Here is a 24,856-nt window from a genome sequence, read left to right on the forward strand (position 1 = left end):
CGCGCTGCCCTGCCCTGCCCGAGCCGCGTGTGCGCAGCTTGGAGCTCTGAGAGGGGCTCGGCGTCTCTGGGCTGCTCCTCACTGGTTCTCTGAGAGCAGCTGGCAAAGGGATGGAGGGGCAGAGTATCTCCTCAACAAGTTTGCTGACGGCACAAAGCCGTCAGGAGCGGCCGATACTCCAGAGGGCTCTGTGCTGCCCTTCGGAAAGACCTGCACAGCTTGAAGAGAGGGTCAGAGAAGAACTGTGTGAAACTCAACAGAGGCGAATTCCTCCCTGCCCCTGGGAGGAATAACCCTGGCACCAGCACAGGCCGGGGCTGACCTGCCGGGGGGCAGCTCTGCCGGGAAGGACCTGGGCGTCCTGGTGGACAACGAGCTGTTCCTGAGCCAGCAGCGTGTCCCTGGGCCAAGGCCAGTGCTGTCCAGGGATCCATAAGGAGACCATTGCCAGCAGGTCCAGGGAGGCGATCCTGCCCCTCTGCTCAGCCCTGGTGAGGTCCCATCTGGAGTGTCCAGTTCTGGCTCCCCAGCCCAAGGGATGTGAAGCTCCTGGAGAGGGTCCAGCACAGGGTGACAAAGAGAGTCACCCTCTCTTCGGGGCATCTCTGTTAAGAGGAAAGGCAGAGGGAGCTGGGTCTGTTCAGCCTCGAGAACACATGACAGAGAGGGAACCTTATTAATGTGTATAAATATCCAAAGGGGGGGTGCTGAGGGGATGGGTCCAGACACCTCATGGTGGTGCCAACCGCTTGAACATGAATGAGGCAAGGGCCAGAAACTGATGCACAGGAAGCTCCACCTGAATATAAGCAAGAATGTCTTTACTGTGCAGGTGATCACACACCCGGGAACAGATTGCCCAGATTGCCCAGAGGGGTTGTAGAGTCTCCTTTGTGGAAGAGGTACAAGAACCATCTAGATGCACTTCTGTGCCATGTGCTCTGGGATGACCCTGCCTCAGCAGAGAGGTTGGATCAGATGACCCACTGTAATCCCTTCTGCACAATTTACCCATTCTGTGGTTCTGTGAAAGCGACCTGGTTCCATCTGCTAAATGCTGTTCAAAGGAGAACACTAAATGCTCTTTCTACATGATGGCTATGGTGACCACTGGTGTTACGGGATTGCAAATGATATAGGATGAAAGAGGAGGTGGAGGCAGTAACTAATAGAATGATAATCCCCTTTCTAAGAGAACGATGTGTGCCAATCTGTTTGCAGCCCTTTTTGTACATACTAAACATACACTGGGATTTTGTGGTTGTCAGCTTTCAGGGGCACCCATGTGAGGCTCTCTGGGTGCAGCTATCAGTGGGGTTTAGGTTGTTTATCATTGGCCCATATAGTTTTTTTCTTTGGCATTTTTTACATCGGCGACTCATTGGTATTTTTACATCAGATTCCCTACTTCCACTGCACTGATTTTTCCTCATGTGGCTACGCTTCACTTTTGTTAATCCATTTTACATTCTGCCAATTCCTTTACCAGCAGAGACACTACAGATTTATGACAGGTTATTATTACAAATTGTTAGAGCATTAATTCTGTGGAAATGGGGCTGTACTGAATATGATACAGTGGTTTGCAGGGAAGGCTTGAAAATGTAGGCAAGAGTAAAATAGGGTAAGTGAAGGAATGGGCTTGCTTTCTCATTTTTGGAAGCTTCTAGGGAGGACACAGAGATAAGAAAGGGCTTAGAAGAAGCAAAACCCAAGATGCTGTGAGAGAAATCTGGTGCAGTCCAACACAATTACATTTAGGTAATACCAGAATGATATTTTGATAATAACAGTCATCTGGCAAAACCCAGTATTACTCTTCTGAGTACATCAGAAGGCTTTAGCTTCCAGCTGTAGACACAAATCTTAAAATGAGATTCTGCACTTAAGAAGACATTGAAAGTTCCTGAGAGAGTCTCCACTTTTTGAAGTAGGGTAGTATTCTCTTTCCTGCCCATTGGTTGGTGAAGTTAGAAAATATGTTTTTGCAACGCCACAGTGGACGAAATGGCTTTTTTTTCAAACTGGAGTAGAACATTCAACATAACACAGTGGAAGCAGATGTCAAAGTATGGATAAATCTGTATATAATATGGAAGTAGCTTTTAAGTAGGGAAAAGAAATTTAAAACCCTGTGTTATGGATAGCAGCAAGATTTTTGGCGGAGAGCTGAAGGGCTGAATTAAGAAGACTGATAGCAGAGCAAGAGACATGGAACAAAGAGGACTTTTAAAACATTTTGAATGCCTTTGAAGCATTCCTTAGCGATGGTGTAGCCATCTGTTGATTGACATGTTGAAGACAGGTGGGAAGAAGGGGATCAGAGACTGACTTGACAGAGTTGTAGAGTTGGATATCATCTGCAAAGAGATGATGCCCTTTGTTGAAACTGGCAATGAGATCTCCCAGAGGAACATTAGAAATAAGAAAAAAAAAATCCTCTAAGAGATGCACACAGTCATAGTGTTCTCTCATGCATGCTAGTGTAGATTCAAAGCAATTCTAACTCTGACTTCATTAGACTGTGCCATGGATAACATTAGTGTGAGAGAGGAATCAATTCCATGTGCCTTCTGTTAAGCAGAAAAGACTTCGGGCATCCTCATCAGGTTGTACCTGTACTGCAGTTGAGCCAGATGTTTTGAACTTGTGTCTGAATGAATCAGGTCTACTCAGCAGTGTATCTACTGGTAGGGGTGTGTTTTGGTAGAGTTACAGGGGCTCAAACTTGGCCAAAAGTGGAGAAATACCTAAATTGAACCGCTTTATTCAGATCTTCCACCAAGAATTGAAACTTGAAATCCTTTTTGACTGCTATTTCGTTGTTCTTGCTTGACATAGTGAGTACAGAAACTGAACCTTTTTAACATTGATTTCAATGTATGGAAGACAAAAATCTTAAAAAAAATTTACCATTTTTGTAAAATGTATCCATCTGGTTTGAGGATGGTCTCCTTTAAAAATCCACTGAATAATTATTAAATATTAAAGTACCGAGCATGCAATATCCAACTGATACCTGAAAGTTTAGTGATGGAGTCACACTTAGCATTGCTGTAAAAGACACAGACTATGCTTTAGATAAGGCATTTGTTTAATAAGTGCAAGAGAGTGGTGCATTGATGTAATTTGAGCCAATTAATAGCAGGAGTGCTTGGGCCTAACAGTGCAGTGCAGTGGAGTTAGTACACCATGCTGGTGCCCCCGTGTAGCACAGTACCTCCCTCCATGTGTGTGTGGAGGTACTAACCCTTGTGCAGAAACTGAAGAGCCCCATCCAACTCTTGTTGCCTCTGTTGCCTGCAGCTCCTTTCTGACCTTGCTTCCCTAGTGTTTACTCAGCCAGTGTGATGCTAGCAGTATTGCCATGTATGGCTAAATATCAAAGTCTTCCTTTCCCTTAATTTGTCACTGTGTACAGTGACACAGGGCAGTGGTGTTCATAAGCAATATTTTCATTCCTAATCAGCATTTTGCAGTGACAGCTGGGCTTTTCAGATATTCTTGTGTCTGTACAACTTAGACATACAGGCAATAAAGAGTTGTCTCCAATCTCTCTGTACTAATGCAACATTTCTAAGGCCTGATAAATGTTATCCAGAAGTAGACATATAATCTAGACCAGCTGTAACAGGACTTAAAAGTGTTCCTCTCCACTACTTAATAAGAATCTCAATTAGTATTTGAGGTATACATTACCACGTTTTAGAAGTCTAAAGTTAAACATAAATGTGTCTAAAGAATAAATGTTTTTGGAGTATTATATTTATTTGCTTGCACAGGGCTGTGTCAGATGTACTCTCATCCCGCCTCAAAAGCAGCGTTATCATCCTTAAGCAGAGTGGCAGTTTGAGGTGGAACACGTGCCTGAGATCAAAATACAGTTCACTGCACAATCTTTCTGAGTCCTTATTCTGAAGCTTTTCATGTGCCTTTGTGCTGGTTTATCTGGGGTAGGGTTAACTTTCTTCACAGGAGCTGGTATGGGGCTTGCTTTGGATTTGTGTTGAACATGGGGTTGGTAATGGAGAAATGTTTTTGGTATGGCTGAGCAGGGCTTATGCAGAGCCAAAGCTTTTTCTGCTTTTCCTACTGCCATGCTGATGAGGAGACTATGGATGCATGGGAGATTGTGAGCCAGGACAGCTGATCTCAACAAAGGGATATTTCAGACTATATGGCATCATGAGCAGTATATAAACGGGGGGAAGAAGGAGGAAGAGGGGGATGTTTGGAGTGAGGATTCTTGTCTTCTCAAGTCACTGTTCTGTGTGATGGAGCTCTGCTCTCCCGGAGATGACTGAACACCTGCCTGCCCATGGAAGCAGTGAATTAATATCATTGTTTTGTTTTGTTTTGCTTGTGTGCATGGCTTTTGCATGTCCTCTTAAACTGTGCTTATCTCAACCCATGATTCTCACTTTTACCTTTCCAGTTCTCTCCTTGACCCTGTTGGTGGGGGAATGAGTGAGCAGCTGTGTGGTATTCGGTTGATGGCTGGGGTTAAACCATGATAGCTCGTCACTCAGGGAAGAGAACTACAGTACCTCTTTTGAATGATGCTTTAAGGGCAATACTGCATTTTGATTAGGCTTTTGCTTTTATAATGTTTTTATAATGCTTTTGCTGACATATTTCACAGCTTTGAAATTTAGGCATGTGAAGTCCAGTTCTAACCTATATATAAGCGCTAAAATTACTGTGTCCCGATTTCCTGATGTGCTAATTTAGTTGGAAGCAGGTGTGCTAAATGTCTCTGACAAACTGGTAACTTTCATTTAAGTTGTTGTTATTGAAAATTTTGGCCAGATGGGTTCATTGAGGTTGTGCTGCCAAAGTGATGTTCCTTTTAAAAGTGCTTATGGTATGTAGTCAGAGAGATTTCAGGGGAGTGTAAATGTTATTTTCCACTAAGTGAAGGATAAAGTCTAACATACTGTCACTTAGATTCCTAGTCCTGGTACTAATTTGTGGGGGAATGAAGAGATGCATGCCTTATGCTGCATCATTTAAAGTGAAGATAAATATTAAGAAAATGGTAGTAACTGGTAATCCATTGAACTGTGTACTCATACCAGCTAACCATCCATCCTTTCTTGCAGCAGCTTACCAAAAATAGAGCTGGAATGGTGAACTATAGGTCACATGGCCTCCAGAAGTAGCATCATAAGCAGGCAAAAATATGTCAGCAATGCTGACTTGGTGCACATGTTTGGCAGCCAGCAATGTTCTCTGAAGAGCCTAATATTGAGATGGGAGGCTTGAATTTTTTCTGTCTCCTACCACTTTTGAGGTAGAATACTGCAGTAATATAGGATCTGCACAACTCCTTAAGAGCAAATAAAAGATATAATTACAAATTATTTTGCAACCTGCCAGCTTGTGTCATGAGTAGAGGCATTTAAACATCCTGTACTTGCAGACACATTTTGTTTTCTCCTTATCACATGCACCATGTAGTTAGAATAAGGCCTTGTCACTGGCTCTCTCCTTACCTGAGCAGTTGGTTTAAAGCAGGAGTATTACATCTCTGCAAGAAAAAAAAAAAAGAGTATCAAATGTTGACACTGTAAGAGCAGGTAGCAGGTGCATTACAAGCCAAAGAAGAAAATTGATTCAGCAGTTGTTTGCCATCATGTTTTTAGATTAATTCCTACTGCATATCACTGCAGGGCTCTAGCAATAAGCAGCTCTTACACATTTTACTGAATTACTGTTGGTGTGTTGGTTTTTTTCCACAGGGGCCTTGAACTGAACGATGTTTACAGCAGTCCAGATGTGAAGGCTGGTTCTGCATTAAGTCACCCTGATCTTCTAATCCCAGGTTCACATACTTCTAGTTCTGTATTTTATCCAATGGTTTTATCTAGCATTGTATCCAGGTCACATGGAGTTTATGGAAAACTGCTTGAAATGCAGTCTCTGGGGTGGTGTTTAACAAGGTGTGTGTGAGGATGTTTATGGGGTGTGAGAATGGGAGTCCATTCATTCTCCACGTTGAGTGTTACTGAGCCCAGTTCTCTTCTAACCTTGTCCTGGTGCAATCATTAAAGGGAAGAGAAGACTCTGAGCTCTTGTATCCAGCAGCTTATAATGTCTGCCAGCTACTTGTCTGCTACCATGCCCAGGTGCTTGGCTTTTGTATCTCCATCACCTGTCTAGGACCCAGTCTGAAGAACCAAGACCTGAACTTGTTTTGGGGTAGAATCTACTTTACTTTGTTTTGTCAGAGCAGTCTTCATTAGATTATCAATGGGACAGTGTAAAACAGCACCTCTACTTTTTTTCTACTTTGGCAGTTCTAAAGAAATGTAAATCGTGTAAGGGACAAGTATATTTTTATTACTTGGTATCCACAGTTGTTTCTGTAATAACATGAATATTTATAGGGCAAGGTCTTTTGAATATCCATGTACATAAATACATGTAATAAATAGAAACTGCAGTAAACCACAGAATTTTGCCAGCTACCACTGCTCTAATTAGCTCACAGAACTAAAAATAATTAATATAGTTAGTTGTTGGATTACAATACAATGAGAAGTACACACCTAATAAATCACATTGTTTTTATTATTATTTGCTAAGTATCTGGCTGCTTGAGTAATATTTTACAACTTTGGCTAAATTCACCTTGTGCTCTTCAAAGTCAGTAGCAAGATTTCCAGTTTTCATAATGCTATGAGATCAGACACCTATGCTCTGGGGGGTTTAATTCACTGCTGCATTACTCCATTTACAAGATCTGATCTGTGATTTGACCGCTATTTTCATTCAGCAAAACTAAAAGATTAACTATTTCTAAATTTATGAGCTAATTAGTACACTAATACAAACCACATTTATAATTTTCCTGAGTTTGCTTAATCCTTCTTCATTATGAAAGTCAGTTCAGATGTCTGTAAAAGCTTACAGGAAAAAAAAGCAAAGTATTTGTTTTCATTTTCATTAGGGAAAAGTGAAAATTCCAAAAGATTCTGGGCAGACAGAACCACATTCTTTTGCTCTCATTAAAGTCCTTTTAGTAACAGTAGTTAGAGGAGAAAAACACTGTGCAGCTCTAGGCATATGTCTGCAAGGTTGCCAACACCAATAATTTTATCACAAATTTAATAAGATTTAGTGTTTTTCTTATAAAGCTCCAGAGTCCCATGATTATGTAATAATGTTATCTTCCATTAAACATGCATGTTAAAAGGAGTCCTTGTAGTTGCAAAGAAAGTATTGGAAATACAAAATTATTGATTAAAAAATCCTACTAAAAAAAAAAGAGCCCCAGATTAATTTCTTTAAAATCAAGGTTTTAGAGGCAATCTCAGATTTTGAAAAATGTTTAATAATCAAAATATTATGTCAGCAGTGGCACTAATTCCAGCGGTATTGCTCTTCAAGTATTTTTGTATAGAATCTGGTGCTACTTTCTTGGTATTCTTCTCCTACTCTAGAAACTTCACTTAGGACACAGAAACCCTACACGTTTTTCTGATTTAAGTGCATCAGAATGCTGAGACGTAGGGTTAAGAGTTGGCTACATATTTTAGATATTGGAGCCAGACAGCAATTCAGTCTAATAATGTGCATGTCTACTATTTCCTGAAAATTTGCTGGTACATGACCCTTTATATGCATATATGTGACCCTACAACAAACTCTTTTATGTGGTGCCAAAAAATGGCATTAGCTTCAGCTGCTTTATTAAATTGCTACCCAAGCTGGCGGACATTCAGAGCCTATCAGCAGCTCAGGCGTGCTGTGCCAGCTAACATGGGAACCTCTGCTCCTCTCCAGGCTCACTGGGGTTAGCACACAGACCAAGAACAAAAGCCTTTCGAGTGCTGGGCCAGAGTATTTTGCACACTGTCACAACCATGTTTGTCCTTTAGTCTGAAAGGAGCACTGGAGGGGCACTAACAATGGCTATCTGAGCTGCTTTACTTCCCCAGTCCTCAGTGAGGCAGCATATCCAGCAGACAAGGAGTCTGGCTTTTAAGAAGCATTTATGAAATAGGCTGCAGCTGTGATGAACGATACTGTTCCCAACTAAATATTCTGTCCCAGAGACAAGGTTAGAGAAATAGTCCCTGTAATTAACATTTACCTTTTAATACTACCGGCTGACAAAAGAAGTGAATGTGACAGCAATCAGCAACTGCCAAGTTATAGATCCAATATGGGACTATTATGGAAATGAGAAAAGTGCACACTGGAAGAAGACAAAGCTTGAATAATGTTCCACATGATCCTGGGCAAAATAATTGCAGCTAAAGAATGTAATTTGAATGTATGAACAGTATTCACAGTGGCTAAATTTATCTGGGTGATGCAGACTCCTCTGGGCTGGAGCTGGTTTCCTGATCTGAACTGCCCTCCAGAAGAGCCTGTTGGTATCCCTTGGTTGTGAAAGTTCCACCATGGGGCTTAGTGGCCATAGGCTAATATGGCCTTTGGGAATAGTCCCCATGGTAACATGAAACTAGCTTGTATTAGTATTTCAGTGCTGCTGTTTCCTGACTTTTAAGCACTTCCTCACATAGCTTGACTGTCCTGACTCAGCCCTTCTGCAAGGACTGGTACTAAGAACTCTTCTGCAAGGAACAAGATTGGAATGCAACTTTTCAACAAAATTAAAATATTTTTCTAATTTTCCTTTTTACTGTGTAGTAAAAACTGCTGTCACATGTGTCTTGCACTTCTATTATACCCATAGATGTTTTCACAAAAGCATTCCAAATAACTCAGCAGAAGTAAACTCATGCAGCAAATGTCCTTAGTTCTGGACCTTGAAATGCAGATAATAGATTAGTCACAACTATGCATTTGTTTTCCATCCTGTTCAGGACAGAGGACAGGCTTCTACTAGAATTACTTGAAAATCACATGCTTAAATCCTTTTCTATGACATCTGAAATTAATTTTTGTGTCTCTGATTATATAACACACTCCAAACTTTGTGTTTCTAATTGGTATCTATTAACTATTACCTGTAAAATAGTGCATTTTAATTATTTGTATTCCTGCAAGTCCTGAAGATGTGAGGGACCTGGGAAGGGTAGTTTGGCTCTTATGTTCTTGTTCATCAGTGTACCTGTTAGTGGCTTCCATTGCAGAACCACCCATATGCCATATGCATGTAATGTTTGTTAAATTTTTTTTTTTTTTTTTTTTTTTTTAATCTGTGGATTGACTGAAATGAATATATTTGTGTATCTTCTTAGGTTCAGCTCTTCTTTCCACAACTGCTGGTGGGTCACAGGTTCTTGCTAGCATTCACCATTTCCTGACAATATCTCTTAATTTAAGAGTTAGTTCAACCTTAAGAGCTTTAACTTTTAAGTATTTCTAAAAAAATAGCCATTATCCTTGATAGTCTGAGCACTTATCCTGCTCCTCAGAGTGCTTCTGTGCATACTTTTTCCACTTGCCTCACACTCCATCTTTACCCTGTGCCTATGAAGCTGCACAAGCTGATAAGGCAAACTCCACCCAGAGGTTACTTAGTACAGTCAGTAAAGGCAGCCTCGGAATTATTTTTAGCACAGTGCCTTAACATTTAGGTTGCTGCATCACATTTTTAATTAAGTGTTAATGGTACCTACAGTTGGGCATTCCTCGTGGCTTAAATACTCCAAATAATTAGAAAGGAAATAATTGGAATGCAGTATTTGAAAACCAAATAGCATAATTCCATGCACCTCTAGAAGGGAGGAAAGTAACTACTGATGGAATTTTAAAACCAAACTAAATTTATGCAGTATCATTATACTCTTGTTTTCCTGGAAACATCTTGTCCAAGCCCAAATGTCCAACTAAATTTCATCAACAGTGTGGTGCCAAGATGGCATTGTTCAAATAAATTGTTGTTTTGGGGTTGAACTTCACAAGTAGCAAGAGGATTTTCCAAAATTAAATTATAGTCCTTTGGAAATAATGAGATATCTGATGACATTTTTTGACAAAACTTTCAGGGATGGAAATGAAACATTGCAGTCGTTTAGTGTATCAAATAACTTGAAGTGATTAAAAGTGCTGTGTTTCTTTCTCAAAAAGCATTTAAGACATATTAAATGTCAGTAAACCACGACTGAACATCGCAGGCACATACTGAGAACAGGTCTGTTTTTCCCTCAGTTTTGTACTCGTTCATCTGAGCACTCTTACAATGATGCCTGCATTTTCCCCCAAAGGTGGCTGCTTTTCACATCTTCTAACCCACATAAATTCTTAATGTTTTACTATACTTTTTGCGGTGGAGATGTTATTGGTTAGATAATAAGAAAAAACCCCAGTTCTACCATGTAATGTGGATTTTTTGCACCTTATGAGAATATTGAATAGACTTCATTATTTTTTTCAATACAAGACTGAATTCTACCATTTGATTACCTGAACCAAAAGCATTTCAATTTGCCATCCATCACCCTGACCAGTGTAAAATGCTGAATATTCAGATTAAATTGGAACTTTTTTTCTATGAATAAGGAATTTGATTCAATTCTGTAATATACAGTGTCTCTGGGGAGAGGAAATTGAGCTGAAGGTCGCTGAAGGCAAGTGAGAAAATTGTATTATCCAAATACAAAATTCTTTTTCTTATCATCAAAACCTGAAATACAGCCATGGGGAATAAGGGGGTCAAGAGAGAATTCAATTAGAGATGAAAATGGAAAAGGTGCATTTTTCAACTTGCCTTTCATTTTTCCAAACAAGTGGCAGCAGTGAGCTGTATAAGGGACACTGAAATATTTGTCAAGCAGTTTAAACTTTTTTTTTTTTTTTAAGTACAAATCAGAAAACATTCTCAATCAGGTACAAAGAGATAGTAAAAGTCCATATGAATGTGGAATGACCAATTCTTCATAGCCTTAACCATTGCAGTTTTAGCTTCTTAAGTAGTGGTGGGGACAGGTAATGAATATCTAATTATGACAATTTGTATGCATAAAATTGTCTTCTTCAAAAAGACTTCTCAAATGTTTGTAATCAGTTTCCTCTCCAAGACAGTTTGTGATAACAATTTCTGCCCTTTCCCCTCCTTAATTCCTAATTTCAAGTAATAAATGTTCAAAATCATTGTAAAAGTGTGATGGAGTTATGCCACAAAGATGCATAATTTTCTCTTTATTTTGAAGTTTCTCTTTATTTGTTTTAGTGTAGATACCAAGCACTTAGGAAATAAGCCAGACCTTGCTCAGTGTGGGCACCTGTGAAACACTAACAATTGCAGATACAGGCCGTGATTTAGCCAAGAGCTGCTGAGCTTGCTCAGTTCTCAGCTGCATGACTGGGATCACTGCACTGTGTCTGCAGGGCAGGAGGTCTTGATAAAGGCCTCTGAGCTAATGCTGAGGATAATGGTAGAGGAAAGGAGATTTCCAGTGAGATTCTGGAATGCTAATTTATCAACTTCATAAGCTCACTCTGTAAATTACAGAGGGATTTATAAAATCAGCTTGAGATATCTCAGGTGTTCTTATTCTGTGTCTGTACGTTTGCAGTAATTTCCTAAACATTTGTTCTTTCCAAGAAAAAAATCACTATGATATTTACAGAAACCTTTCTGTATTTGGTAAGGCATAATTTAAAATAATTTAAAATAATTTATCATTACATATCCATTTATGGTTTTTCTAGTTGGAATAGATGGTGTCATATACAGCCAAACATTCAAATATGTTTTAATTCTAAGGAGCCTTTCATTCATATTGAAACTACTGGTTCTCAGTTTGGGTTCTCTCCAATGTTGGCTAAAACTTAGTGAAGTTTTTATCATAGTCTACAAAAAGCAATTTGAAAGTGTTGTTACTCTTTAAGACAAATGCAGTCATCTCTGAGAAATTACCTGGAAGGTAAATCTTCAAACTCAGTGTAATAATTAAAATCTGATAATTGCCTTTTTGGTGTATTTGTAATACTATATAATTATTAAGTTGTGAATATCTGGAAGGCCAGGTTGGATGGAGGTCTGAGTAACCTGGTCTAGTAAAGGCTGTCCTTGCCCATGGCAGGGGGATTGGAACTAGATGCTCTTTCAGGTCCCTTTCAACCCAAGCCATTCTATAATTCTATGATTAAAAGCATGTTGTATTGACTATGAAGCTATTCTGCTTTTCAACAAAATAGTCTCCTTTTAAAAATCTGAATTTAGCAATCCCAGTCTTGGTTCTTTAGTGGTGCAAGGAATGTATGTGCAGATGCAAAATGAAGCCTTTTACCTCTTTGTGAGCACCTGCAGTTGGTATTGTTTGGAAGTGGAAATGATGCAGTAGCCACCACATCTCTGAACACATGACAGAGTTCAGAGAGATGAATTGTTTTCTCACAAATTCAAAGGTCTTTAAAACGAATGTCTGTTTTCTGAACATTCTCTAAATGATCCTTTTCTTGTTCCATGGGAAAGAAATTTCAATCTCTGGTAGTTTTTTTTTTGTTGTTGTTTTTGTTGTTGTTGTTGTTGTTTTTTAATGTAAACCAAAATTATGTTTCAATTTTTTTTTCTCTGTTTCATCTAAAACATAATGGGCTATGTTACAGAACAGAAATGAGCTGGAGTGAGAATTCATTTTCTGTAACTTTTAAAAAAGATTTTGTTATGAGCCTGCCTGCATTTTAAAGTGCTAGAACATCTCTATAAGCCTGGTGCCTAATAGATTCACTGGCTTTCAGTGGAAGTGAAAGGGCTCTTCTATTCAGATTGGATTGCAAGATTGGGGTCTTTGTAAAATAAAATGCCTACTAGATGGATCAGGACTGTCTGCATGTTACTTATATAATGCGGTATGAATAATTTTTTTTTTTAAGTGACAGAGAGTTTTATATTTTATATCTAATGAAATAAAGCTTACTCTAATTTTCATTTCAGCCTGTCACAGGAACAAGAATTTCATCTACAGTTGCTGAATTTTTCAAAGTGAAGGAAAAAGGACATTACGTAGGTAAGATTATTCAGTCTAGTTCTGTTTGAATCTACTGAACTTCCTTCTATTTGACAAAATGTAAAATTTATGTTTTTGGAATCTGGGGACTTCAATAACCTAAGAAAATTAAAAAATAAAGGGAGTTTTACTGAATTGAAATAGGTTGTTAGAAGAAAATCAGCCTCTGGTAAAGGGAAGGGAAGAAAAATGATAAAGAGAAATCACATTGACAGAAACCTCAAACATTAGGGAAACAAGTAGGTCAAAAGAGTTGTTCAAAACAATATACCTTTGGAGTATATTTTATCAAAAGCACCACTAATTCTCTAGGCAGAAAGATACCTGAAATCAAACAAATGCTAATTTGTAGCTGACCATTAAACAGCTGCTTGGGTGATGGGAACAAAAGAATATACATAGTGCAGAAAATGAAACCAAGATTATTTGAATGAAAAGGTATTATACCAAAATAATAGAAACGTAAGTATAAAATGCACTTGATTTTTCAAAATAAACTAAAACCTCAAGTTCTGTTGGATAGATCTTCTGTACAAATTTGATTATTAAATCCTAAGATATGGGAAAAGGAGCTAAAACCAATGTCAACCACCTGGACTGTGGAGAAAAGCTTCCTTTCTTAACTAAGTTTTTTGGACTGCTGGAGAATGCAGCAAAATAGAAGTTATGCAAGAAAGTGACAGTTGGACAGAAGCAAGATGTAACAGCAAACCTTCACTTCCCCGCAGAGTATCACTTAAAAATGGATGGTTTGGAATATGTAGGCAACCAAGGAGGAAAAGGATTATAGGAAGGCTCTAAGCATGATTTGCGAGAGGCTGTAAGAGAGATGCTGGAGATCTTCAGCTCAGATTATCTCAGTGAGAGTTGAGGCTGGGTACCAACCTGTACTTGCAAGGCCAAACCAATGATGTAAAAGGCCACATGTATTTATTTGTTACCCTAATGCAGACAGATAATTTAAATGGGAAAACACTGCTTGAAACTGCAGCCTAATGGCTGCTCTGTGGTAAAGTGAAGAAGCTGTGTTGACTGGGCAAGGGACTGACCTACTTAATCAAATACTTTTGGGAAGACTTTTTAAGTATCAAAACCCTTTCCCACACAGTGTTAGGGTTGTGATATTAGGCATTCAATAGTCAGCAGTTTCCAATGGGTAAGGTGGTAAGCTCAGCTTAGCCCTATTGTTTTTCACCATGTAGAAAAGGTTACACAGATGTAGCAGGAGACAGGTACTTTACTAGACCAACATATCTGGGTGGAACTGCTTGTCCCCAAGGTTCTGGGTATCAATAGAGACAAGTTGCTTGTTCATTTGCTTTTGAACATTCTACATCATGGACTGCAGGCCAGGGGATGAGGAAGGCTCCTTAGAGCTATTGCAACTCCCAGCCTTTATCCTCTGAGACTATGTCACTGCTGGAGAAGGGAGAGAATGGAGGAATAAAGGTATAAAAAGAAGTCACTGTCCCTCACATGACCTCTGCTGGACTCCCATAAAATAAGCATCAATGCTTAAAAGGATGGGACTACCCTTTCTAATGCAGTTTTTTAATTTTCTTTTGATTTATCTGTGGTGAATTTAGATAAGTCAGATATTTAGAAAAGTCCACAAAGAGTAGAAGAGGTATTTTTGGAGAAGGACACATGGAACTCACTTGAGCAGGTGAAAAATTTTTATGACTGTGCTGGAACATGTGACACAAATCTGTTTTTCCTTTGAAGATTTCAACTACAGCAGCTTACAGATACATTTGGTTTTGCAGACCAGGATATGTCGACCAAAGGAACCATTCTAGCTCCCTTTCATATTGCTGGGAGAGTCATCTTTGACTGTAAGGGTACGTGGCCTCAGCCAGCAGTACGCAGCTGTGCACTCCTTGGGTGTAAAGGAATTTCCTAGCCACATGTCAACACCGCGATTTCTGAACAGTTGAGTTCAGTGCAAATAGTGTAGAGCATTACAGAATACGTGGTGGAAAAAGAGCCTGCCCAGGTGATTGTGACGTGATTGTACTCTGGTAAGAAGAATGCATCAGTTATCTCAGTATATTTTGGATCAGAGTTTAAATGAGATGTTGAATACCTTGACATACCAATCACTTCAGCAATACTTAATCTTTTGACCCGCAGGATATTGCTTTACCAAGACAGAGAGGCATAGTAGAAGACAATTTTACTCAGTAAAATATAAGTGGACTAAAGGCAGACAGAAGCTGCCAGAACTGGAAAGCCATACTTCATGGACGTGTTTCATATATTTAACAGAAATTTGCACAATAGCAACCCTCTTCCCCTTTCTCCATTTTTATAACTCTACAATACCAGGGAAATGTATTAACATGAATATGACTGTATTTCTTTTATTTATAAGAATAAACCTCTTTTCTTTCAGCTGCAGACCCATTATTGCAACAGTAAACAAGAAAAGAGGGATCAATCTTAAACTGATAAACAGTGAAAATTTTCACTGAGTAGAATAAGTTATGTTGAGGTTACATGCTGAGAGCAGATCAGGAGAAAGCCAGCACTTGTGTTTATTGAGTTTTTCTAATGAAAAGTAAACTCACAAAGCCTTGTTTATTAGTTTTTTTTTAATAACAACAGTACTGGGTACTGTGGTATGCACATATACATATTGACAGTTAAATCTGAATTTGTTCTCCCCCATGCATAAATATGTAAACATGTACTAATAATTTTACATACAGAAACAGCTGAAAAGCCCAGAGAGAGTCTGGCTCCAGCAGAGATTTTCCTGTTTACTTTGTTGTCTGTTGGATCATGGGCTTATTAAAATACAACTATAATTTGGTAAAGCTCTCAAGTAGAATTTGTCCAAGAGGTTGCTTTGCACAAGTGCACAGTCTAATGATTAGTTTGCCATCGGGAAGAAAGAAATGCACATAAAAAGATAAAACCAACCATATAATTGGGTTACATGAGTGTATTGCACTCTGGTTTAGAAAAGATACCAGATTGGTAGATACAGAATTTCAACACTAAATTATTTCTTTTTATACCCATCTCTTACAAAAAGAGAAGAATCATCCCTTTTTGTCTTTTCTGCTTTACAAGCAAATGAGAACCAAAGCAGAGTCTTCTTTAGGCTATACCTTTTATTTACCACAGTCTGATTGCCAAAGACGGAATTCAGCTGAGAATAATACATATGCATGATGATGGACTTGTCATCCTTGCCTAGTGGGAAGGGAGGTTCTGGATTGGGGAGGGGAAGTGAAAGGGTAAAATTAAGCACCGGCTGAAAACTCTTTGAATTTTGAATTCCAGGTGATGCTGTACAGGATAGGACTTTGAAAGCATCCTCTTTGGACATGAGAAGTAGGAAAAACTAGAAAAACTAAAGTAGATCAAACCCATACTGGTGGGTCCACAGTCAAGTAAAAAAACTTGTACTTGTGGGCAAGGTACTGATAGATGTAGAAGGCAGAAGCCTATTAAGCTTTGGAAAACTCTTTCTTGTATTCTCTAATGACCATGCTGCTGTCTGCTGAAGAAAGAACATGAAAATTATATTGCTAGAGATGTGTGCAGGGACTCCTCAGTGGTAACTCTGTGCAGTTCATCAAGTAAAGTCTCCCTTCTTGCCATTCCCAAAGGCTGAAACACAGTTACTTGAATGGGCTTTTATATAAACAGAACATAAAACACTCATCAGCATGTATGCTACTGATATAATTTTAAGTGTTTTGCTTAAAAATACATAACTGTGAATATTGAACTCCATAGACAACTCCTCTGAGGATGAATAAGGAAACTTCAAATTCATCTGTTCTAAATAACTTGAGAGGTAAAGGATCTGTGTATGTTACTTCTACCTGTTCTGCTTCATTCTGTAGAAACAAGATGAAATACTTGTAGCCATATTGAAGAAGTGAAGCACTAGAATCTCTAAAGGCCTCACAAGTGAATTTTATTTTGAAAGAGTATGATAAAATTCCTCTCCACTTTCCAGGAGTCTTCACTTCTTAACACTTGTAGACTTGTTTTAACCTTGTTCACGATCTTGACCTCAGTTGCAAGACAGCTCTTCCAAATCCTGAAGCAAAGAAAAACATAGAGTCTCCCATTACTGCTACAGCTAAAGGACCCTTTTTGTTCCCCTACATTGTAGGAGCTAGTGTTATGTGCTTATCCTGTCTTTCAGAAAATGGGAATGATGTGAATGTGCTAAAGGTAAAGGATTTTCTTGCTTCTTCTCCACTTTGGCATCTGCACATGCCAGAGGCTGTGGACATACTGTATCTGCCATGCTGCGGTGCCTCTAGGTCAGCTTTGTCGAGATACATTATGTCATCAGCATTACAAAATTCCTGAACATTTACTGGGGATATTAGATTTGCTCTCTCTGAAGTGAAGCTTATAAACTGCATCACCAGCTATTAGGAGAAGGCATGCAGTATATTTGTAGCTGTAAGTTAAGAAAAATCTGTATATATCTATGTTTTCTATTCACTGAAGGAAGAATCACCTCTCTCCTCCTTATCAAATCCAATACATCAGATAAATACCTCTCTTTCCTCTCCAGTGATAATGATATAGTACAAATACTCTCCTATCATATAAAAAGACATGTGCCTGCCTCTCTTTTTCCTTGTAATGTTTCATCACCTCTTTTATTCACTTAAAATGTGTAGTGATTTCAAAATCACAAGAGAATTTTTGTATTATTTGTGACGGGTTAGGCAGCATTAAAATAAGCAATTCCCATCTAGTGCTTTAATTATTTTCTCTTTTAATTTAAATTTCAGCCTTATGCTACTTGTGAGGCAGTAATGTGTGTATCTTCATTACTGACTGACCGCTCTGTTGGGTTTTGTTACTGTTTTCAAGGTAGTTGAAACAGCAATGTATTTATGGCAAATCAGGTCAATGATATGTTGGAGACACATAAAACTGTTTTAAAAAACATTAATAAAGGACTTCTTTCCCAGTAACTAGTGGTATCTATATTTCTTATAGCAGAATATTCCTTGCTCTGAATGTCTAAATAAAACCCATGACTGTGCAGAGGAGTGATTTTTGAATGCTGCATTGGTCTGGACTATTTATGCTCTCAAAGTGCAATACTGTCTTGGTGGTCTACTGAAAAAGCATTTTCCTTTCCTTTTGCACTATTTCATAATATAGCTATAAAAGGGAGTATTACAATATTCTTGCAACGTAACTGCTCCCTGTAATGCAGTGCATATGAAGTGCAATCTGAAAAGACACCATGAAACAAGAAGTCCATTTTTCATGTGTCAAAACTTACTATCACAGTAGGTTTAATTGTTGAATTTTGAGTAGAAGACGTATATCTGTCTCACAAACAAAGGAGGAAATTTTGTTATTCCTAGGCCTTGTACAAGTGAATGTAATATTTAGCAAAGGTAATTTTATATTTATATGAACAGAAGACTTTTTCCTGACTACTTGATTCACATAAAACAAAGATGTGCATTATGGTGTCTCAGCACTGTCTGGTCTTAAGATGAGGCCCTGGGAGGTAAGGGGGAAAGAGTTGGTCAAAGATACATGACAAATTAAAAACTGCATGTCTATGTGTCCAGAAGTTATTGCAAAGCTAACACCCCTAACACCCCCTAATATCATGTAATATTAGTAGATATTAGTATCTATTGATTTTTGTGACAAATAGAATGCCAGAGGAATAGTGGAAAATGGAAAATGAAGGAAAAACAGGACAAAAAATAACACATTTAAAAGCAGCCTTGCTTTTATAGAGGTGAAAGAGGGAGGAGGAAAATTAAAGATGCCAAAGTCTTTATCCTTAAATGTGATAGAAATTTACTATCTTTTCTTTCTCACTCATATATTGTACACAGCAAATACCATACCAAACCTCCTTGTCCCCTCTTTTGAACCCCAAACCAGGTTTTCTACTGATAGACTCGAGACTGTTGAAGGTAAGAGACAGAGAAGCACTAAAAAGCACTAACACTAGTGTGCTGTAATGCAAGAACACAGCTCTGTTGGTATTGTTTTCCTGTGGATTGCATTTGCTGAAGAAGGGGGCAGGATACACATGATCAGTGTTTGAATTGCAAACATGGCACACATTGGATTCCTACAATGTCCACCTGGGTCTGAAAGATTTGGGAAATTTGGGTGGCATGTGTATAACTGTTCTTCCACAAACACATCCAAAATGGATCCACCTATGTTATCCACACTGGTTTTGCCAAGACCCTCAGTTGAAATCCAGTTCAGAAATATTGCCTGCCTGTAAAAGCAACACTACTCCAGAACTGATAGCCACTGGTTCAGCAAAAACAGTTCACTGTTCATTTCAAAATAAGAAATTTCCAGAACTATGTACCTCTGCCTGGAATGCAGCTGATTTCTCTACCACTGACATCACTTACTGTCCTTTTTTGCTTTTGCTTATTATCCTCTGCAGTGTCAGACCATAGTCCTCTAGTTTGTCAAACTTTTACATTTTCTACCCTATTTACCTTCTTCTTCTTATATGAGCAATGATCTGTTTGGTTTGGGTCCCCAAGGGCTGTGGCTAATGGTGCTTATGTATCATTCAGTCAGTCTTCCTCCCTTGCTGGAAACACTCTTCATGCTCATAGAAATGCACATATATTTCATAAATAGTCAAGTGCAATTAGTTCTGAGTCATATATGGGACTTTATTTCTCCAGTTATCTTTTTGTTAGAAATATCTTCAATAGGGATTATTTGATACTTTGTTTTATTAATATTTTTCCTCTCAGTCTTATACCCTCAATTTCCTCTTTCAGATGCTCATTTAAACTTTAAACATATGGGGTAACATGCAGGAGGTGACCAGATAATACATTTCTATGGCACAGCTCTGCATACCTGGTAATCTTCACACTTAATTCCAGTTAATATATTTTCTGTTGGAATTCATACCCAGGTGATACTTGAATGAAAGGAATTCTGTTGTAACAGCTGTAAACAAATAAACAAAAGGTCCCAATAATAAATCATTGTGATGATCTCACATGTTAGCTAAATGCTTATCTTTTTTCCCCCACTTAGACTCTCATGAAGGAGAGAAATAAGAACAAGATAGATTGTAGGACATTGAAGAGGACAACATGTAGAAGCAGTTTAGTTATGTTTTTCTACAGTCCTTCTTTCTGCTGCAAGTAGTTCGATCTCAAGCAGAGAAAAAAGTAATTTTGTCAGCTCCTGTGGACCAAATTCCAGCCTCAAGCCAACTTGTGCCTCTTTGAGCTGGGGTTCATGTGGTCTGAATCAAGGATGGCAGAAGCAGCAGCCTCCTCTTCCTGTTTCTGAGCAAAAGATGAATGGATGTGGTACCAGATGAAAGGCAATGCTGAATCTAATGGAATTAGTTTATGGGGCAAGCCCCACCCAAAAGAATTTTATTTGTCTCCCAGCTACAAATGAAATTCATTTGTTTTGCACTTCCTGACAGATTCAAATGTGTCAAAACATTAGGGTCATGAAGGTGGGTGGTTTGCATTGACAACTGTGGTTTTTTGTGGCACACTGGTTTAAATCAGCAGATTTCAAACAGATTTTGTATTGAAGCTTAGGACAGAGTTGAACCCAATTTTCTTGAAGAGAATTGTGGTGTGTGAACAGATTTATATGGCTGGTCAGTAGCTGGAAGCAAGGCCATTAATGTTTGAACGTCTCTGGATGTTATCTGGGGAACTGAAAAAGCAATTAAGTATTTAGAGAGACATTTAAGAGACAAAAATTAAATAAAATACAAAATAAAGGCTTAGGGAATTCAGTGATACAAGGGAAGAAGACTGAAGAAATGTTTGAGGAAAAAGCTGCAGTAGAATGGGAAAATACTGTTTAGAGAACATGAGAATTAAACTGAATAAAGTTGAGATCAGCCAGACAACTCCAAGCCCTTCATCTTTAAAGCAGTTATAGGTTAAGGGTGCAAATGCTAGGCATTTTTCCTGTATCAACAAGAGATGCAATCATTTAAATTTGGCAGAGGTAAAGATGTGCTCATTAAATGCACGTCTTGCATCAGCTGAAGAGTGTGAGCTTGATCTTAACAGCCCTTTGTAATTTTTCAGACGAGAATCTTACCTTCTCTTGCAAAGGCCAGCTGCCAGAATGGTGCTTCTTAGAGATAACATTTAGGACATTTAAATAAACTATCTGTGAATATTGTAACATAATTTATAAGGACAAGAAGTAAAACTGGATATATTGTTGGTATTTGCATGTCAAATGCAAACTGGGTATTTGGTATCGCATGGGATTTCTAGCATATCAATAAACTAGAAGTTGAAAGGGAAACACAAGACTGACGGTTGAGCTGGATACACCTATTCATAAGTGATGTTTGTGTAAATGACTAGTGGTAAGGAACTAATATATATTTATTTTGCTTATTTGTGTTCGAGTGTGCATGTAACTACAGCTTATTTTGTTGACAAATACAATTAAAAGCTGTGGTATTTTACATCTGAGTTTTAGGTTCCAATAAGATGCAAAACCTAGATCTTTAAGGACAATTTAAAATACACTTTTTCTCTGAGGATATTAATTATCCAGATTTATGATGTATATAATTTATAAAAGTACATATGTATGAAATAACTATGCTGTTCATAGAAATTTATAATTATAGCATACAATGAATATCTAAGTTCTTGAATTGCTATGCTCCTGTTTTTGATATTGAAAAAATTTTGTTTAAGGAAAACTTCTCTTATAATAAAACTGATGAACTCATTGTAGCAACTTTACTTAGTCTCTGTAACGTTTATAAATGCATTTAAACTCTGCGTCTTTTTTTTATATTGGGATGTTATGATACATTACTTTCAGCTATCTAGGTCAAATCGTATTAGTTATTTATATTTAATAGATTTTAAAAGAGTTGGAGGATTTGGTGTGTACATTTTTCCTGAGGTAACAAGCTGAATGGCAGTGCAGATACCGGGTGGGTCTGTTGGTTGTCATGGCACTCGGTGCAAAGGAGCAGAGCTATCTCAGCCCCATGCTGAGGGAATTAAAAATGAAAATGAGAAAGATTAGGTAATGTAATGTTGATTTTTCTTGTGATTTCTACTTCCTCTGAGAAAAACAAATGCAATATTTTTAATGAGGAAAAAAAAATCTCTCAGATACTCTTGGTATTTAGAGATGTCAGCATTTGGTGTGACAACTTATTTCTGCCTTGACCGCATTTCTGTTTATAAACCATCACTAGAGGTTTATATTGGAAGGAGATGATACTCCAGATGATATGTGCACACTGCCTATAGTGATGCTCTAGAAACTAGCCAGATTTAACTCAGATATGTATGTAAGATTACTTCTATACTGTGGTGTTTTACTCTCTGTGTGTCTGACCACCTTCTGTGACTTCCCTCACGCCAGCACAACCACCCAAAGCATCTCTAGAAGCTGCTCCCACGCTGCAGCTAGTGCTGTGTGGCGTGTGCAGTGTGTGGGGGGCTCCAGCCCCCTCACCTTCCTGACGCTGCTCAGCCAGCCCTAGGTGCAGCTCAAACCAGACACTGCACTCTGCACGCTGTTGTTTTCCTGCCCCTTATTTATGAAGTGAAGTTAAAGGAGCCTCAGATGAGGCTCACTAATTTTTAGTAATCCCTCAAGAGACACTCATGGGTATCATGAAGAGAAGAAAACTTTTGAGTTTAATCTCCAGTGGTTTGGGCTGGGGAAATGTGGAGATCCATCTGTTTGCAGATCACGCCCTGTGGAAGCTTTTGTCAGCATGAAAGCCTTTTTTTTTTGTCAGCTGGGGACCAGTTGCCAAAGATTAGGTACAACCTAAGCGTAGGTGCCATGCTGGGAGACTCCCAGATATAAATCAGGTACCAGTCCAGAAAGACCTTCAACTTCAACAAATTTTCTCTTTTGTCTGTTGGCCCTGATCTCATTTTTTGGATATCTGCTGTCCAAAACCAGTTCTCTTGTACATGTAAGGATTACTGTCTTGATGTCAGGTCACAGACAAATAGAGAAGAAATGGGCTAATTTGGAAGTGGTCAGACTTTTAAAGATCTTTGTATGGCTGAGAGCCACCTGCTCCTTTCCTGCTCTGTGCCCAGTACCTCATCCCCAGAGGGTACCATCCTGGTCACTATACTCCAGATATTTAGCAGCCTGTGGACAGTGGATTAGGGTAAAAAATATGGAAACAGTAATCTTGGTGGTTTGTCTAGCCTCAATCTGTTCTGCAGTACAAGAGAATAAAAATGTCAAGTGTTAACAAGTGTTCAACTCGTCTCCAAATTACCAGCAGCATGATCTTACAGGACTTCCTTTTCCCCAGGTACATTTGCAAATATGTATTTACATTTACTGGCTAGAAGTCAGTGACAAAAATGATCTGAAATGAAATTGTGAAATGCGCTGTTTAGAACAGTCAGCATCATAGGAGAAACAGAGTAAGCAGAGAGCAATCTATCCAGGATGCTGCCCAGGCCAGGTTGCAGAAGGATGACAATCTATATGCATTAAAGATATTTAATAATTTTCTAAAAAAAATAAATGTAAAAACTAAGTCAGGAAATATGAATGTTATTATTGATTAAGCTTTTGAAGGGGAATTTTTCTCAATAAAGGAAACCATATTTTCTACTCAGTCTTTTTCTTGTGTTTTCATTAAGCAATTTAATATATCTGAATCTTACTTTATGTTGTATTTCCTCTTTATTACTTTATATTACATCTCTCTGTTCAGAGATTGATATAATGCCTGGCTAGAAAGAAAGTATGCCTTCTGTTCAAACATATAATAATTTCTGACCAACTTTATGGTTTTTATTGGGGAAAAAGTTATTAAAAAGCCCATAAGGTGTGTTTGTTTTCTTTTTGATCAGAAACTTTGGTACTCACATTTTTCTATTTCCTATCCAGAAATAAAAAGGTGCTCTGTCTGTTCTGTAAAGGCCCTCTGTTGCACTGTTAAAGTCAATGGGAAATTTGCCCCTAACTTTGATGGGAATGCTACCAGACCCTGTATTTATAGCAGAGGGAAGTATTCATCTTAGTGTAATGGAAAAGATGTGCATTTCAAATATCTGGCAGTCATTCTTGCTTGGTTTTTATAACCAGTCAAAATGCATGTAGCAGTTCTTCCTCAAGACAAATAAAAAAAAAAATCAATATCAGTTTTTGAGAACACCAGATTTCTAAAGAAAACAAATTCTCAAATGTATTACATGTATTTTTTCTTACCATATATTTTTCTTGCAGAGATATTGCTCTGGTAATGACTATTTAAAAAAGAATAAAAAGAGGCATATGCTCTGAGAAAATGTTCTTTAAGCCAGCCTAGACAAATAAAATCTCCAAAGAAAAATCCCTCTTGCTTAAAAATCTTCTCTGCTGGATTGTGCACAGTAGCAGCAGCATAGGTGTTAATGTGTCTTGCTTGTGCCATTCTGCCACAGCAAATGTGTGTGTTTCCTCAGACATCTCTGACAGCTTGATCATCTGTATTATTGAATCAATGGAGGGCAAACCTTAGAGTCAGAAAAGATGATTTTCCACCAAATTCTTTGGGATTTTACCTGGAATGGGCCATAAAAAATGATGGAAGTTTTTCTTCTGGGAGATGGACTTTCTGAAGACTAGGTCTACTTCATGTTTCAAATGAACCGATTTCATTGAAAGTACAATAAAAAACTTGGTCTTTTGATAAAATTTTTTCATCTAATCTATTTAAAATCAAGGTATTTTTATGTTAAAAATCTGGATATCATAATAGCAGGAAGAGCCCAGCAAGAATAAAGACAGATGTGGTGGTACCTAGCAGTGACAAACAAGAAGCCTGCACATACTAATGTGCAGCTTTAGAGTTCCAACAAAAGCTGTAGCATGTGAACTAATTATCAGTCTTCTGTGGTATCTTCAGAACACGTATGGAACCTTTTAAATACAGTTTAAGTACA

General features: G+C 38.3%; 1 long non-coding RNA gene across 7 annotated transcripts; it reads left to right on the forward strand.

The window, feature by feature from the left end:
* On the forward strand, positions 1-23,740 carry LOC135293722 (uncharacterized). Of its 7 annotated transcripts, XR_010355826.1 has the most exons (6): positions 26-968; positions 5,742-5,824; positions 12,860-12,932; positions 14,281-14,381; positions 14,519-14,598; positions 14,699-23,740. It is a non-coding gene; the product is annotated as an uncharacterized LOC135293722 (long non-coding RNA). The 7 variants fall into 7 exon arrangements; XR_010355825.1 differs by having other exon boundaries at positions 14,281-14,598; XR_010355823.1 differs by having other exon boundaries at positions 14,519-23,740.
* The last annotated feature ends 1,116 nt before the right edge of the window (positions 23,741-24,856 follow it).

This window comes from Passer domesticus, chromosome 2, assembly GCF_036417665.1.
Source record: "Passer domesticus isolate bPasDom1 chromosome 2, bPasDom1.hap1, whole genome shotgun sequence".
Taxonomy (NCBI): Eukaryota; Metazoa; Chordata; class Aves; order Passeriformes; family Passeridae; genus Passer; species Passer domesticus.